The following is a 16,953-nucleotide window of genomic DNA, read 5'->3' on the forward strand; positions in this document are numbered from 1 at the left end:
TATTCATGCCTTAAAAAAACTAAATTGAATGAGTTTACTAATTATTTTAGTTTCATGTAAGTTTAACATGAAGGCTAAGGGGAAATAAAATTTGGGGTACCTACTGAGTTAATTTCCATATTCCTGTTAGATCTTGGTCGTATGCCTTCCAGCACTTTTTAAAACATCTGTAACTAGTGAATTGGGACAAAATATTGAAATGTAGCATCCAAATGGAACTATGGAGGTTTGGATTTCCTAATGGAAAACTGGAAAATATTTTTTCATACTTAGTGAACTCTCTTTCAATTGGCAGAATATTATATGTTAGGCCATAAATGAAAGAAATTAAATACTGCATCAGCAAATGTGACAGGGAAAAAACATACAGACATAAACATATTCTTACAAGGAAGCTTTTGGGTGGCCTGAGCAAAAGAAAACCTCAATTAAAACCAAATGTTTAATGTGTGTCCAAACTATAAAACTTACCTGTCAAAATTAACCCTATGTTTAGCCATTTAAAAAATCCAAGTCTGACAAACAAGAAAACAATTCCAACTTCAAACCATGTAATAGTAGACTAAAAAGCTGCTCCATCCCTTTACCACCTTACTGAGTCTGTAATATCTCTGAACAACAGCATTATTTATGACTTTAGTTTATTACAACCACCATTTACTGCATTTCTATTGTATGTCATTACCGTGCGAAGCACAAGAGGAGCAAGGTGCTAAAATCCCAGTCCTTTCATTTAAGAGACTCACAATCTAGCAGGGTAGGAGGGGGTGGGGTCGTAATTTACTTTTTAAATCAATGAGATTGACTGTAATTTCTAGTACCAGCATTCTTTTTTTCTTAAGCTTATTGGGTTCTAATAAGATGTGGAAGAGGTTGTTTAATGAATAAATTATTTGAAAATGAAATTACCCTCACAGCTAGTCTTAGATTGTGCTTACATACATGAGAGAACAGGATCTTTCACCTGAGCGAAGTCCCACTTCCTTCTCTTCCAGAAGCTCAGTGTTAGTAGGAATATACTACATACATGAGGAGACATCCACAGGTATGTAATTGTTTATTCAGATTCCCAAGCTCTTGTCTTTAACTCACACCAAAACCATGACTGTCCCCAAGTTAAAGCAGCAAGTACAACTGCCTGAACTAAGTCTTGCATCTGATGTTAAGTGCTTAGATGTTTTGTATGTAAAATCTTTATCACTGAGAGAGGCATTATATTCCTTTAAAAAAAAGAAAAAGAAAGAAAGAAAGAAAAGCACCTTAACAGCAGCTACATTCCAGTTGATTTGGTGAGATGAGTGCCATTTACACTTCAGTTTGCACCTTTTTGAAAATGCTCAGAAGGGAATAAATCTACACTTTCGAGAATGATTGTGCATAAGGAAGTCTGGGGCTGCTAAAAAGAGGTGTTAGATTCCTTTGGGAATGTATTAGTTACAATCACACCTAAATCTCAATGATTTCCAAAGTGATAGAGCTAAAGTATACAGGATTGCTGAGAGAGACAGCAAAGATGAAATGCACTTGACTTTTGTTAATTGTAAATGCCTAAAACTTCATAACTTCTATTGGGGGTGGGACATTTGGTTATAAAGCTTTTTGGAAACAAATACAAGAGATGTCAAGCAATTATGACGCACATTTAAGTTGCTTCTTTGCACACGGGAACATAGAAATTATAATGTCTTGGTTTCACAATAGGAGCATTAGTTTTTAAGTAAGCAGTTTATCTGTATTTATCAGTAACTTGATAGATTCTTTGACCTCTGTAACAAACACATGATTTTGTCATTTGCTCTCCTGTAGCGATTTGCAATAAAGTCTTCAAAAAACAATATGAAAAGAAGAAAGTGGTGAACTTGAAATACTATGTGCTTAAATTCAGACATTTAGGAGGATGAAATATAAGAGACTAGATGGATGGAACTCAGACGAGGTATAGGTGGAAGGAACCCTAAAGAAAAAAAGGAAAGCTAGCTGATCCCTGATCCCCTCAGCAGGGAAAAAGGGCAAGCCCCAGAGCCAGCCTGGCCATGGCCCAGAAAGACAAAGGGTGCATTGAAAAATTCTGGCTTTGGAGGTGTATAGACTTGAATTCAAATTCTAGTCCTGACATTTATGACTTGTGTAATCTCAAAGCATCTTCAGATCATCATTTATAAACTAATGAAAATAATAATTCCTCAATTAGGTTTTCATACAGAACTAAAATAATGAAACTCAGGTATTGGAGGAGCCAACATAAGAGATAGAGAGGTGATGGGCAGGGATATAAGGGAGACAACCAGGATTGAATGTTGTTCCAGAAAAAAGAGAGCGTCTTATGATGGAGTGCATAATCCACAAGAGTGTTTTATGATGGAATGGAATGTTTCTGAACGTTACAGAAACTGAAAAATATCTCTAGGATTTGGTATGAGTGAACATGTTACAATGTAAATGTTTCCACGTAAATAATGGCTAACAGAAGAGGAGCAATAGATCGACTGTGAAATGGGGAGGGCAAAAAAATGGGGAGAAAAGGGAGAAATGCTCATTAGAGCAGAGGAATGGCTAAGGGACTAGATGAAGATATGGCAATATGACTAATAAGGAAACTATATGACCCCAAACATTTACTTAATTGTATCACTCTAGTTTGAAAATTTCATTAAAACAGGTCCATTTTTCATGAGACATAAACCTTCTTAAATCATCTAAAAACACGCTACCAATAATCATCATATGAAATACTTATGGATTTTCCTTGAATAAGCACTGGACATATGGAACCCACATCAATAGAATACACCTGGACAATGATAAGTTTAGCATCATATATTAATTATTCTTGCCATATTCATGTTAATATTCATCATAAAACCTAAAATTATTTTTGAACATTAAGGCAAGCAATAACGCAATTCATTTGAGGTAATGTTGACAAAAATTTAATCTTCTATTTTTACTTATTGAATAATATCAATAAATGAAGAAATACAACAACACATAAGATAGCTTAATTATGATTAATATTGCATTTATATGGAGGATGGTTGGCCAATTAATTTCTCTAGGTTTCTATAAGAAAAATATGTAAAATGGATATTAGAAAAGGGTCATCATGAAATAGGATTTCTTATGATAGCAAACAGCACACCAAGGAAAATTACAATGAAATTCAGAATTCTTCTGTCAGGAAGTGATTTTGAATACAGTTTTGCTTGAAGAAGCACATAAGATTATCTTGAACAGTAAAGGGGAAATATCTGTCCCAAACTCTTTCCTATGAAGCCATCATAACATTCCACCTGTGTAGCTTCCTTTGAATTCAGGAGTGATTCCAAGTGGAAAAATTGTGGTTTGGTGGAAAGGAAGGAACTCAGTTTTACATGAGGAAACTCCAAGCAATGTTCTAAAAACATACTCAAGAAGAAACTTCCAAAGCACCTATTTTATGCCTTAGGGATAAGAAAATATACTGCCAAGTTTTAAAAATCAGTTTCTAAGAGGTTTCCAGCTTTGCAGCACACTTGAAGTTTAACAAAGGAGACATTTTCACTTAGTGGAGAAAAAAAATGAAGAAACTCTCTCATGAGGACTTTGGATAGCTCTTACAAAACTATATTTTGATGATCTAATTTTAAATGGATTAGAAACATGCAGATTAAATTTCTCTAAAAAGAAGCTACTTAAGAATAGAGGGTAAATTGCTCGGCCAAGGATAGCTTGGCGCTGGACAACCTAGAGTCTTTGAAAATAACCTTCAAATATTTGATGAACCCAAATGGCAGCCAATTCCCAGGAAATACTGAACGGATGGTGGTTACTCATATGTAAGCTAAATCTCCTAGTGGATTTACAATAACGAGGGCATTAACAATGGGATATGTAAGGGAAGTGAACGATTAGAAGAAAGACAAGTAGGACTAAATGTTTCTTTTCTTTATATTCAATTCATAATTGATTTTGTCCCCCATGTAATAGAATGCGTGTGTGTGTGTGTGTGTGTGTGTGTGTGTGTTTAAATCTGTTACTGAGCCCAGCATAAAGGATGTTTTTCCTTTCATACTATAGTACCGTAGATGCATATTTTGACTCTCACTATTCTTATCATTTCGTAATATAACTTTAAAGGAATAAAAGGTAATACATAGTTCTCCGAAAGCTCATAAAACTTTTAACCATTTTGATTTTGTTTGTATTGTTAAACATGCAAATTACGGCAGAAACCACATGCAAAAAGCATGCGTGACCATAGAAGAGATGAAATACTAAAATTCCTTTGAATTGTATGCAGTCTATCATTTCCACCTCTCTCCACTTATGTTTCTTTATCTGTCACCTAGATTCAGATCCTCAAATATCTTCAAATGTATTAAACCCTATTTTCAGAGTAATCTTTTCTAAAAATTGTTTCTGTACCCTACAAAACATTGTTCACTTGAACATATTGCACATTTCCTAGCCAGCTTTCCACACCTACGCTTCAGCATTTTGAATTATTTAGCCTCAGTATCTCGGCAAGTCGCAGTCCCTTTTTATAATATGATACCCTTCTTTTTGTGTTCTATGAACTATGCTCATGCATGACTCAACGTTGGTGTTCACATCCTCTCTAAAGCTTGCTTGAGCTCCCCAAACATAATCAGGAACCTCATCACTTGGTTTCCAGCCTGTGCCCCCACTATTCCCTTGATAAATGAGAGCAGGTCTTACATTCATCTCTGTATCCTGGTACAGAAGAAATGGCTAACCATACAACAAAAATCAGTCTCCCTCTTCTGTATGATAGAGTTGTTTTTTAATAAGCAGCTACCCAAGCAGAGGTTTTATTCCCCAAATCCTCCTGCATCTGGATGGAGTCTCGTCAAGTAGAAATGGCATATGTCATTTCCAGGATAAAGCAAATGATAAGCAATGTTGCCTATCCTTTTCTTCTCCATCTTGTGATGAGACACAATACTTTGAGGTGCTGGGGGTTAGTGGATCCACAAGATGGAGGTGACCTGGGGTCCTAAACCACCACCTAGAGGAAAGCTGTGTGCTACCCAAGAGCATTGACGTTGGACTGTTGCATGACCTAGATTTAAACCTATATTTTGTTAAGCCACTGAAATTTGGAACTTTATTTGCTACAGCAGCTAGAATTATCATTTGTAGCATGGGCAGTAACAGAAAATAACTCAATAATTGTTGAAAGAATAATTGAGTAAATAGGCTAGTAAGTAAAAATGCCCAACTTTCTTCTAATAAGTACAAGAAACATCAGCCTGAGAATTTATTTATCCTTAGCTTTGTTCTCAATTAAAAACACAAATGACACTGAAGAGGAAGGCAGACCTATTATCAAATGCTATCAATTAAAAGTTTTAATTACGAGACCTGACAATTAAGTTCGCGAACTTGATGTAACGATGTTGCTAACCTTTTTTTTTATCAGAGGGATTACTCATTATGAATTGTACCAACTGGCCAAACAGTTAACCAAGTTTACTATTTGGAAGTGCTGAAAAGGCTGCATGAAAAAGTTAGATGACCTGAACTTTTCGCCAACAATTCATGTCTTTTGCATCACAACAGTGCACCAGCTCACAGGGCACTGTCTGTGAGGGAGTTTTTAGCCAGTAAATAAATAACTGCATTGGAACACCCTCCCTGCTCACCTGATCTGGCCCCCAATGACTTCTTTCTTTCCCCAAAGAGAAAGGAAATATTGAAAAAAAGACATTTCAATGACATTCAGGACAATAAGGGTAATATGATGACAGCTCTGATGGCCATTCCAGAAAAAGAGTTCCAAAATTTCTTTGAAGTATGGGCTAGGAACTAGTATCTGTGCATAGCTTCCCAAGGGGAGTACTTTGAAGGTGACTGTAGTGATATTCAGCAATGAGGTATGTAGCACTTTTTCTATGACGAATTCGTGAACTTAATTGTCAGACCTCGTATGCTGCTCAAGGCTCCTCACATGATAGTGGACTATTATTACTGCTACCACTACTACTAGCAGTAGATATTTATTGAGCATTGCCAGTGTACTCGGCACTGTTGTAAGCATTCGATATATACCGACTCATTTAATCTCACAATAATCCTATGAAGAATAAAGTAGATGCTGAAATTTAAGGAGGCACTGAAAGGTTAAGAAATTCCAATAATCAGGCTCCAGATATTATACTGCCTAGTGAGTCTTAGTTAAATTGAATTTGCACTACAATGTACTAAGGGCTGGGACTAGAGAAAAGCATGACACTCATGTCATGTATGACATAGCTCTGTCCAGGACTAGACAGTAAAATTGAACTAGACAGTAAAACAAAAAGTAAAAGTAAAATGAACTTTTACTGAATAATACCCTAGATGTTTACCAGTGAATAACAAAGGAATTTTAAAACATGTTAACTCAGTTTTCAAGCAGTATAGAGTCTTGGTAGGGCCCAATGGAGTCCATGTAATTAAAGGGTTTTCTGAGGAAGCACCTGTATCGTGGCACCTTCCAGAACTCCTGGAAATAGCAACACCCTGTGGCTATAAGAGCCTAGGAAGAGGTTCCTTTTAAATATTAGCAATTAAGACAATAAACTTACAAAAAATAAATAAATAATATCAGGAATGGTAGAAACAAAACTGCTTAAGCTTCCTTGGTATTCAATACTTTTATCCCTTTCTTTCAAATTAAGCAAGAACCATTAGTTAGGAGACTTAGTTCTCAAGAACTCTAACCATATACAAATGTGACTCAGGTGGTTTCCTCTCCAGGGGCCCGAATCAAGTAAAAGAGAGAGGAGCCAGGCCAGCAGGTCTTGTGGTTTCCATTGTTTCGTTTGGCTATGACTGCAGGCTTTGGCTTGTTCCATACACTTATGGAAAGGCAAACCTCAAAGGTTTGGCTAGAACCTTACAAGTTATTTGTGAAATTCCCAAAGACAGAAAAATAAGCCACAGAACTTTGGGTGAAAAATGTAACACAGTGTTTTTAATGGAAATTCTCATAACAACTGTCCTCCTTCAAGTGTACTATTACCACCCTCAAGACTTGTTGCTCACAGTATGCATTTTTAGGTACGTCGCTTTTTTTTTCTCTCTCTGAAGGAGGCTCTAAACAAGAGTAGAATAAAAATTAAAATATAAAAGCAGGTATGGAACAGTAGCAAGAATCATTGAAATAGCATGCATGTCAACAGATCAGAGTTTTAGTCCTAGTTTGTCACTAAAAATATATTTAATCTTTAATACATCACACAATCTTAGTAGTTTTATATAAATAGTAGATATATATATATATATATATATATATATATATATATATATATATATATAGTTTGATTTGTCATTTAAGAAGATTAGAATTAATTATACCCTTTCATTTATAGTACCTTGTCTGCAAGCTCCATCTTTTGTATTGTTTTATAATTTCCTCTTCCACTTTGATACTCTCTAGGTTTTATCTCCCACATAGAAACTCAGTACAGTTTATATGGATTATGTCTATGGGTTCAGATTGTATAAGTAAATGGCTATTCAAGAAAATAGAAGCCGTCTAGTGTTTTAATCAGAGGGAATTTCATATAAGGGAATTGCTTTATGGGTGATAAGCCAAACACCAGATGCTGAAGCAAACAGGAAACAGCAGGAAGCCTTTACGTCATATTTAGTAAATTCCTTGCAACAACATGTCAACTATAGCATATATTGTCTCCAAAATCTAAAATGATCTTTCAGTTTAGAGGGAATATCTCAACATTCCCCAGCTTAGGAGACCCATAGAGACATCATCTAATTGGGAGGGTTCTAATTGTTCATGGTTTTTATCTCTCAGCCTCTTACACCATGTATCACATTAAGACATCAAGGGTGCTTGTTCCTTGCTGCTCTCCAGGAACAAACTGAATATTGTCAATATAATAGACCTGTGTGATGTTGTGTGGAATGTGCTGATAATTAAATTCTCTAAAGACCATATTGTGACAGAGAGCAGGAAATATCGCATAGCCCTGAACTTCTTTTTTTTTTCTTCTGTAAACCCTTGATCAAAGTTAGAAACAGCTGCAGTCCTTGTAGCCATACGGTTACCATGACGGTTATATGCAACCCTTACTTGATCCTCCAAATACTTGTTTGCAACCAGTGTCACACCTCAAGCCACTGTCCTCTTAATGCCTTGGCATGTCATACTATTATTTCAGTTTTCATCTGCAAGGAGGTGAGCATTTTGTTAAAGGTGAAGCAGATACGCTTCCCAGTCTCAGTATTCCATTTTAGGGTCTGTTTCCTGGAATTACTCTCAATATCAGATATTACATATCAACCTGATTCCAATCAGAAAACCATTATAGTATTTCAGATAAGAAATTCAACAAACAGAATTAAACAGATGGTAGAAAAGTTGAAAAGACAAACAGGATGGTAAAGTAAACCAGAGATTAGCAGGAGGAGACCAATAGCAAAGGGGACAGCAGGAGATTTCTACACCCTGTTGGGTCTGGAGTAAGACTAGGAAAGGGGCGGTATTCATCAGAATCCAGGCATCACAGAAATCTGGCATGTTCCAGAACAATGTCAGTAACTGCTCTCTAGGTGGTAGGGCCAGAGAAATAGGCCCTGTTCAATGAAAAGTGAGAACTATGGAAAAGATATGTCTATTGGTGAAAAATGACCACACAAAGCAAGAGAGAGGTAGAGAGACTTTATTCTCTTAATCACTTCTCTTGATATGTATGTTCATGATAGTCCCTGGTGCTGTATGTTAATTGGTATAGTATGTATTGTAATATGGATCCACAAAAATTTACATATTAATTTTTGTAGTGATGACCACCTAAGTTGTCTTCAGATCCCTGATACTATAATTAATGCTGCGAAGAATGTCCTGAAAGAGATTCCCTTATGGACTTTGTTATAGTTATTTTATGAAGAGTGGAATTTTTGACTGTTGGGATGCATGAATAGTAATCTCGTCAAGTATTGCACGTTTCTCCAGAATGACCACTGTAGTTCATACTGCACCAAAATTGAATATTTTTTGCCACATTCTCACTAATAATTAGTACTGATGAACTTAAAGGTTTTTGTTAATCTGAGCTGTAGATCATATACTCATCCCTGTTTTAATTGCACGACCTACTCATAAGATCTTTTCCAAATATCTGTTAACTATTCAGTTTCTCTTCAGTGTGTCAATTAGTTATAACTTGAATTATTTTTCTAATGTGTTTCCTGTCTTTTGGTTTTGTTACTGTTTATTTTACAAATTCCTTTACAGTACTCTAGATATTAATATCCAGTTGGTTCAATTCCTGCAAAAATCTTCTATGTGGTATTTATTTGAGTTAGTATTTGGTATAATTATTGTAAAAAAACTAGTTTTGATTAAAAAGTCCAACATTTTTTATGATTTATATTCTTGGTTTTTGTTAAAGAAAACTTTCCCTAAAACAAGTGCATAAAAATATTCTCCTCTGTGCTCTCCTTTTAATCTTATAACTTCACTTTCACTTAGTCTACCATAGTTTACCTTTGTTTTGCATAAAAAGAATAAACTTACTTTTTGCTCCAATAAGTGTATCAGCATTGCTTTACACCATATGCAAAATACTCCATCCATTCTCAAAAGAATGGTGTTTGCACTTCTAATTTTTCTACATCTACAACACACTCTGATTCTAACCCTTCTATTTTGTTTCATGTGTATATTTGTTTAAACTGGGACAGTATTACATTGTTTTAAAATGAGAGATGTATAGTGCTTTTTATGAACATCTCATAAGATGGAGAATCTTTTTTTTGTTGTTTTTTTTTTGTTTTATCTTTCTCTTATTTTTGGAAATCTATTCAACTATTTAGGAATATTTGTTCCTATACACGCACTTTCTAAGATTCATATTACAGTCAGAAAAAATCATCTTTATTTTGTGAATTTTTGAAAAATCTATTATGGTTTTCAGTGAATTTTGTTAATATTCTATGCAGATTCTACCCCATTTCTCAGTAGAGAAGGACAAGGTCCCAATGCTGTTCATTCTGTCTGCAGATGTCCACCAAGGGGCCTTCACTGGCTGATCCCTGCCTTCCCTACGCTCTCTCTCAGCCCTGCCAACTGAGTCAGCAAATGCTGGAACCATGAGACTGGGAGGCCAGGGTTCATCCTCAGAAACCAGAGGGAAGGGGGACACCCTGGTCCATTGTGTCCCCATACACTAATGTGCACAGCTAGTCTTAAGCATCAATGAGATATTGATTGTGTGTCAGGACTGCCCTCGTTTCTTGGTATGTAATTGTCCATTGCAAAACACCACATGCAAAAAAATCCCATCCACTCCCAAATGAGTGATACTTATGAGAGGGATGCCATCATCATTCTCATTTTATGCACAAGTTTATTGAGGCACAGGAAGATGAGTAACTTGGATTTTCCAAAAGAGCCTGGAATCTGGAATGTTATGTGAAAGCCCCCAATTTTTAAAGTTTTATATTGTGAAAACAAATTCAAATAGTTTAATACATGACCACCACCAACAAGAAAAATTAATATCTTCATCTTACAGATGTAAATAATGTCAAATTGAAGCAGGTTTAGAATTGAGTGCCTTTATCTAAAGAATTTTTTCTCACAGGGGTTATTCTGTGGAACAATTTGCTAGAGTACAAAATAATGTGTTCATAACACAGCAACTTCCTGTGTTAGCATTGCAGTAGCACATTTTATATTACAAAATTATAGAAACTAGTTGAAAACCCAACCACATATTTAAGTAATCAGTAGATTAGGAAACAAACTTACAGGTTTAAGAGATAAAAGAAGGGCTTATTTATTATCGCTTCTCCATTCTTAAACACTCACTTAAATTCAAAATTTTAAAAGTGTTACTCATTAATGCTTAATGTCAAACAGAAAACCAACAAAGCACACTCTCATACTAGAATAATAACTTGAAGAAATTCAGTGGAGAAGCTCAAGATATTAGATATGTGACCAAAACTTTAATGGTAGTAACGATGGTTAAATGAAATAATAAGAGCACCCCGATTCACCAGAGGAGACCATGTATAAAGAAGGTCCTGTGATAGCTAATCTGTCATTCTAGTGCTCTGAGGCAGTTCTCTGTCCTTGTTTCAATGATCCTCAGAACGAAAATAATGACAATGTTATATGGATGCACCTGGGTATGTGTGTATGTGTATGTAAGATTCCCAACACTTTTACTATTTTTTCTTTAGATAGTCTGTTTTTAGACTGCATCTTCCTTACATTGTGCTGTCCAAAATATTTTATTTTTCTAAAATAAATCATGATTGTGAATACTCTTAGATTTTTTTCCTTTCTATTCTTAACAAGACAAAGACTTTCTTTCTTTGGCAAACTAAAAATTTATTCGTTTCAAAAATTATTTAAATTTTATTGGTGCAAGAAATACAAAACTCTGAAAACTGTTACAATTGAGTTTATTTGCAATGCCTCTGTATTTATAAGACCACCCCCTTCTCCTGAGCTGTTATACTAAATCTTCAACAATTCTATCCTGAGGCTGGGTGGGGGGGTGTGTTCAACTCTTGGGTGACTGGCCTAATTTGATCAATCCCAATGATCACTTTACTTAATACCCATTATCTATTAGGAAAGGTGAACTTTTGACTTGAGCTGCTTTTCCGTGGCTCCCGGATTGCTCAATTTCTTTTCATTAAATTATTTTCTCAATTTTTATTTAGTTCATATTCTGTCAAAAAAGTAACATATATAATGATTGAATTGTTCAAATATTAGATGGAATTTTGATAACAATCTATTAATTTTACTCATTTCTTGACTGGAGCAAATGGTTCCGACAAACCTATCACTTAATCTCTTTCAATGCAATAAGTTTCTCATTGATCTGCTGGGCTGCCAGCCCTGGAAAAGTGGAGTGGTAAGTGATCAGCTAACAAGATAATGAATCCACAGCAGTGCATTTTGGAAACTCGCAATGAAAGACAGCAATCAAAAAGATGATTATCTATTACTATAGATATCTATCTTTGAAATAATTTATAGGATAGTAAATAAAATGGTACATTCATTAAATATTTATATATATTATATATAAGATATATATTATATATGTATTTGTTAATATATATATTCATTCATATATATTCATTATTATATATGGATTCACATGAATGACAAAAGCATTAACATTTTTTTTTTATATTGCTAGGCAGGGAACACTAGAAACGCTTTAAAAATATATTTGTATTTTCAGAAAACCTAGCTTACATCATTTCATCTACTTTGTATTCATTTTATCACACACAAATGCAATGCATCTCTTTTTCTCTTCACCTAGTGTTGAATATCTTAATAAAATAAAAAATATTTTATTATGTATTATTTTATGAATTTTTTAGTTTTATTTAATGCTAAGTTAAATCATACTAAATATATAATAAAAATAACTTTATTAAAATTCATTTAAAATGTAATATTTAAACAGATACCTGATATGCAAGTGAAATGCATTTTAATGGAATATATCCATGCATGTTATATTTTTTATATTTATTTCTTTTCTGACATTATTCAAAAGTATTATGTACATCATGAAAATGTCACTGATCTGATAAATATGGATCAATGAACAGTCAAAAATATGACTTTTGAATAAGACAAGAGAAGGAAGGGGAAGAACCAATATTTCTTGCTTTATTATCATAGGCCTAGTGTTCTGCTAAGGAGATATATATATATATATATATATATATATATATATATATATATATGCAAATCATAACAATCCTATAAACTATCATAATTCTCCTTATTTGAGGAAAGAAGACATATAGATTCTTTAGAGTGCCTAAGTAAATATTGTTTTTACTGTAGATGGGAAATTCAAACGCAGATTCAACTTCCTGTCTTCTGCTTCCTTCTACAATTAACTTTTATAAGACAGACTCTAATGTCAAGAAATTATTAGAGCTGGTCATATTAAAACAAACAAGCAAACAGCAGTTGCAGAAATCTTGGAGCAGAAAGGAAGCCAGGATTTGAGGGGCCACAATCCTGAAGAGAAGGGAAATGCAATAAAGAAAGCCTGCCATTACCAATGATATTTTTACCCCCGCTTTGGATATTTATAAATTTGCAGGATAGAACATAGAGACTGAACAAAAAACAACATCAGAGACTTCCTTGTCAATTTACTGAGAAGAGAAGGAAAAATTAATAGTCATGGTTACCAAGGTAGCAAGAATTTGAGAAGCCAAATTATGAGAAGAGGGAATTATGGAGAAATAAAGTGCCATTTAGTGTACCTTCCCATTCAAGTTTGTGCCAACTCCTAATTTTTTCATGAAGAGGTGAAAAGCCAAGAATCTAGGAAAGAAATGGTTGGTAAAAGCTGAAACACTACAGAAGAATTAACAATCTGACAGTGCTAGGCTGTCCACTGAAAAAGAAAAAAGAAAAAAAAAAGAATCCTGGGAGTCACTTCAAGATGGCAGTGTAGGAAGATCCTGAACTCACCTCATCCTACAACAAATCTATAACTACATACGAAACAATTCCTTCTGAAAGGAACCTGAAAATTGGATGAAATCCAATTGAAATCCAATTGGAGCCTCCTCAACAAAGGACAAAAATGACAGACTGACATGGGTGAAAGAGGCAGAGATATAGATTCCCCCAGGAAAAACCACACCCCAAATACAGAGATCCACAATGTGGAGGGAGCTCAAAAAGTACAAAACTTTCCATGAGTAGTGAGATATCCACATCAGGCAACCCCACCCACAGATTTTTGCACAGGAGAGATGAGCCCCAAAACACTTGGCTTTGTAATCCAATGGGGATTATGTACAGGAAATTTATAAAACTGTAGAGAACAGAAAACCTGCTCTTAAGGGGCTTTATGCTGTCTACCTCAACATGGAAATTAGCACAAATCACCAGATTGAAAAGGACATAAATTGTGTGTAAAGAGACCCATCTACTAACCTTAAAGCATCTGCTGGAGAGGAAGAAACAAGCTGGGACTCTCCCCTGGGACGAAGACATTGGTGGGAGACATTTCTGCAATCTCAGTCTACCTTGCTAATGCTGGTGTTATTGAGTACTACTTTGGAATTTTCTCTCTAACTTGTTAGAGCCATGCTGAAAGCCCCAATCACCAGCATGCTACAGTACTTACAGATGTGTCTCACAGCTAAGCTGGGGGCCAACCCCACACATCAATGTGCTTTAGCCATAGTCTTGCCACAACAGCAAGCACATGTAGGAGAAACTTGTTGAGCCCCTCTCTCAGGTGGATTGGGGGGAATTACACTTCTGGCCCCACAGGACATGTCCTACATAAGGGCACTCCTTCAAGAGTAGGAGAGGTAACTGGTTTACCAAATATATAGAAACAAACACAGAGAGGCAAAATGAAGAAATAAAGAAACATGGCCCAAATGAGAAAAAAATAGGCAAAACCTCAGCAAAAATAACTAAACAAACTGGAGATAAGCAATCTATCTGATAAAGAGTTTAAAGTAATGTTCATAAAGATGCTCACTGAACTCTGGAGAACAATGAATGGATGAACACAATGAGAACTCCAACAAAGAAATAGAAAATATAAGAAAAAATGAAACAGAAGTTGCAACTTAATTAAAAAATACACTAAAAGGGTTCAACATTAGACAGGTTGAAGTAGAAGAACAAATTAGTGAGCTGGAAAACAAAATAATGGAACTCACAGAGACAAAGCAGCAAATAAATTAAATAAACAAACAAACAAACAAACAAATAAACCTTAAGGGATATTTAGGACAACATCAAGTGGAATGACATTTTGATTATAGGGATCTCAGAAGGGCCAGAAAAATTAATTGAAAAAATAATGTTTTAAAACTTTCCTAATCTGGGTAAAGAAACAGACATCCAGATCCAGGAAGCCCAGAGAGTTCAAAATGAGATGAACCCAAAGAGACATACACCAAGACACACTATAATTAAAATGGTAATGTTAAGGATAAAAAGAAAATTCTAAAAGATGGAAGAAAACAAAACAAAACAAAACAAAACAAAAAAACACAACAACTTGTTCAATACAAGGAAAATCCCATAAGTCTATGAGCAGATTTTTCAGAAGAAACATTACAGGCCATAAGTGGCATAACAACTTCACAGTGCTGAAAGGAAAAATAAAACAAAACAAAACAAAAAAAACTTCCAACCAAGAATTCTCTATTCAGTGAGGTTATGATTCCAAATGAGAGAAATTGAGTTTTCCAGATAAGCAAAAGTTAAAGGAGTTCATCACCACTAAACTGACCCTACAAGAAATGTTAAAGGAACTTCTTTGAGCTGAAAAGAAATGGCACTAGAAATAAGAAAATATACTAATGTAAAAATCTCACTGAAAAAAGGTAAATATATAATAAATTTAGTGGATCAATTACTTATAAAGCAAGCATGGAGGTTAAAAGAAAAAATAGTAAAATTAACTAAAATTACAATAATTAGTTAAGGGATGCATAAAATTAAAAAGATGTAAAGTGAAGGAGGAGTAAAAATGTAAACTTTTGGAATGTGTCCACATTTAAGTTGTTGTCAATTTAAAACAGACCACTATTTATATAGGATGTTACATGTGAACCTTATGGTAACTACAAAGAAAAAAGAAAACTTATAGTAAACGTATAGTAAATACATAAAAGAAAATGAGAAAATAATCTAAACATAACACTGAAAAGAAAAAAACAAGCAAACAAACAAAAAAACATTAAACTACAAGGGAAAGAACAGAGAGGAACTACAAAAAGAGCCAGAAAACAAATAACAAAATGGCAATATGTATATATCTACCAATAATTATTTTAAGTGCAAATGGACTATTTTTGTGAATCAAAAAACATAGAATGGATGAATGGATAAAAATGGGAAAAAAAATCTATATGCTGCCTAGAAGACACTCACTTCAAAAGTAAGAACACACATAGACTGAAAGTGAAGGGATGGAAAAAGATATTTCACGCAAATAGAATTGAAAAGAAACCTAGAGTAGTTACAATCATATCAGAGAAAATAAACTTTAAAATAGACTGTAGTAAAAGATATAGAAGGATATTAATAAAGATAAAGGAGTCGATCAGTGAAAAGATATAACATTTATAAGTATGTATGCACCCAAAACATGAGCACCAAAATATATAGAGCAAATATTAACAGACCTGAAAAGAGAAATTGAAAGCAACACAATAATAGTAGGGAATTTTAACACCCCACTTACATCAATGGATAGATTATCCCGACAGAAAATCAATAAGGAAACATCAGCCTTACAGGATATATTGGATCAGAAAGACTTAATAGATATATACAGAACATTCCATCCAAAAGCATCAGAAAATGCATTCTTCTCAAGTGTACATTAAACAATATCCAAGATAGATCACATCTTAGGCAGCAAAACAAGTTTCAATAAATTCAAGAAGACTGAAATCAAATTCAGCATCTTTTCAGACCACAATGTTATGAAAATAGAAAATAATAGTAATAATTAAACTGGGAAAAACACAAAAACATGGAGATTAAACAGCATGCAAATGAACAACCAGTGGGTCATTGAAGAAATAAAAAATAAAATAAAATAAAATAAAAGTACCCCAAGAAAAATAAAAACAGAAATACAGCATACCAAAACCTATGGCATACCTTAAAAATGGTTCTAAAAGGGAACTTCATAGCAATTTAGGCCTACCCTAAGGAACAAGAAAAATCCCAAATATGTACCTAATCTTACTTTACACCTAAAAGAACTAGAAAAAGATGTTAACCCACACTTTAATAGAAGGAAGTAAATAATAAAGATCAGAGCAGAAATAATTGAAAAAATAGAGACTAAAAAGACAATAGAAAAGAAATGAAACAAACAGCTGGTTCTTTGAAAAGATAAACAAAATCTACAAACCTTTAGACTAACCAAGAAATAAAGAGAAAGGACACAAATA

Source organism: Rhinolophus sinicus, chromosome 17 (assembly GCF_057876585.1).
Source record: "Rhinolophus sinicus isolate RSI-liver-muscle chromosome 17, RSI-T2T, whole genome shotgun sequence".
NCBI classification, from domain to species: domain Eukaryota; kingdom Metazoa; phylum Chordata; class Mammalia; order Chiroptera; family Rhinolophidae; genus Rhinolophus; species Rhinolophus sinicus.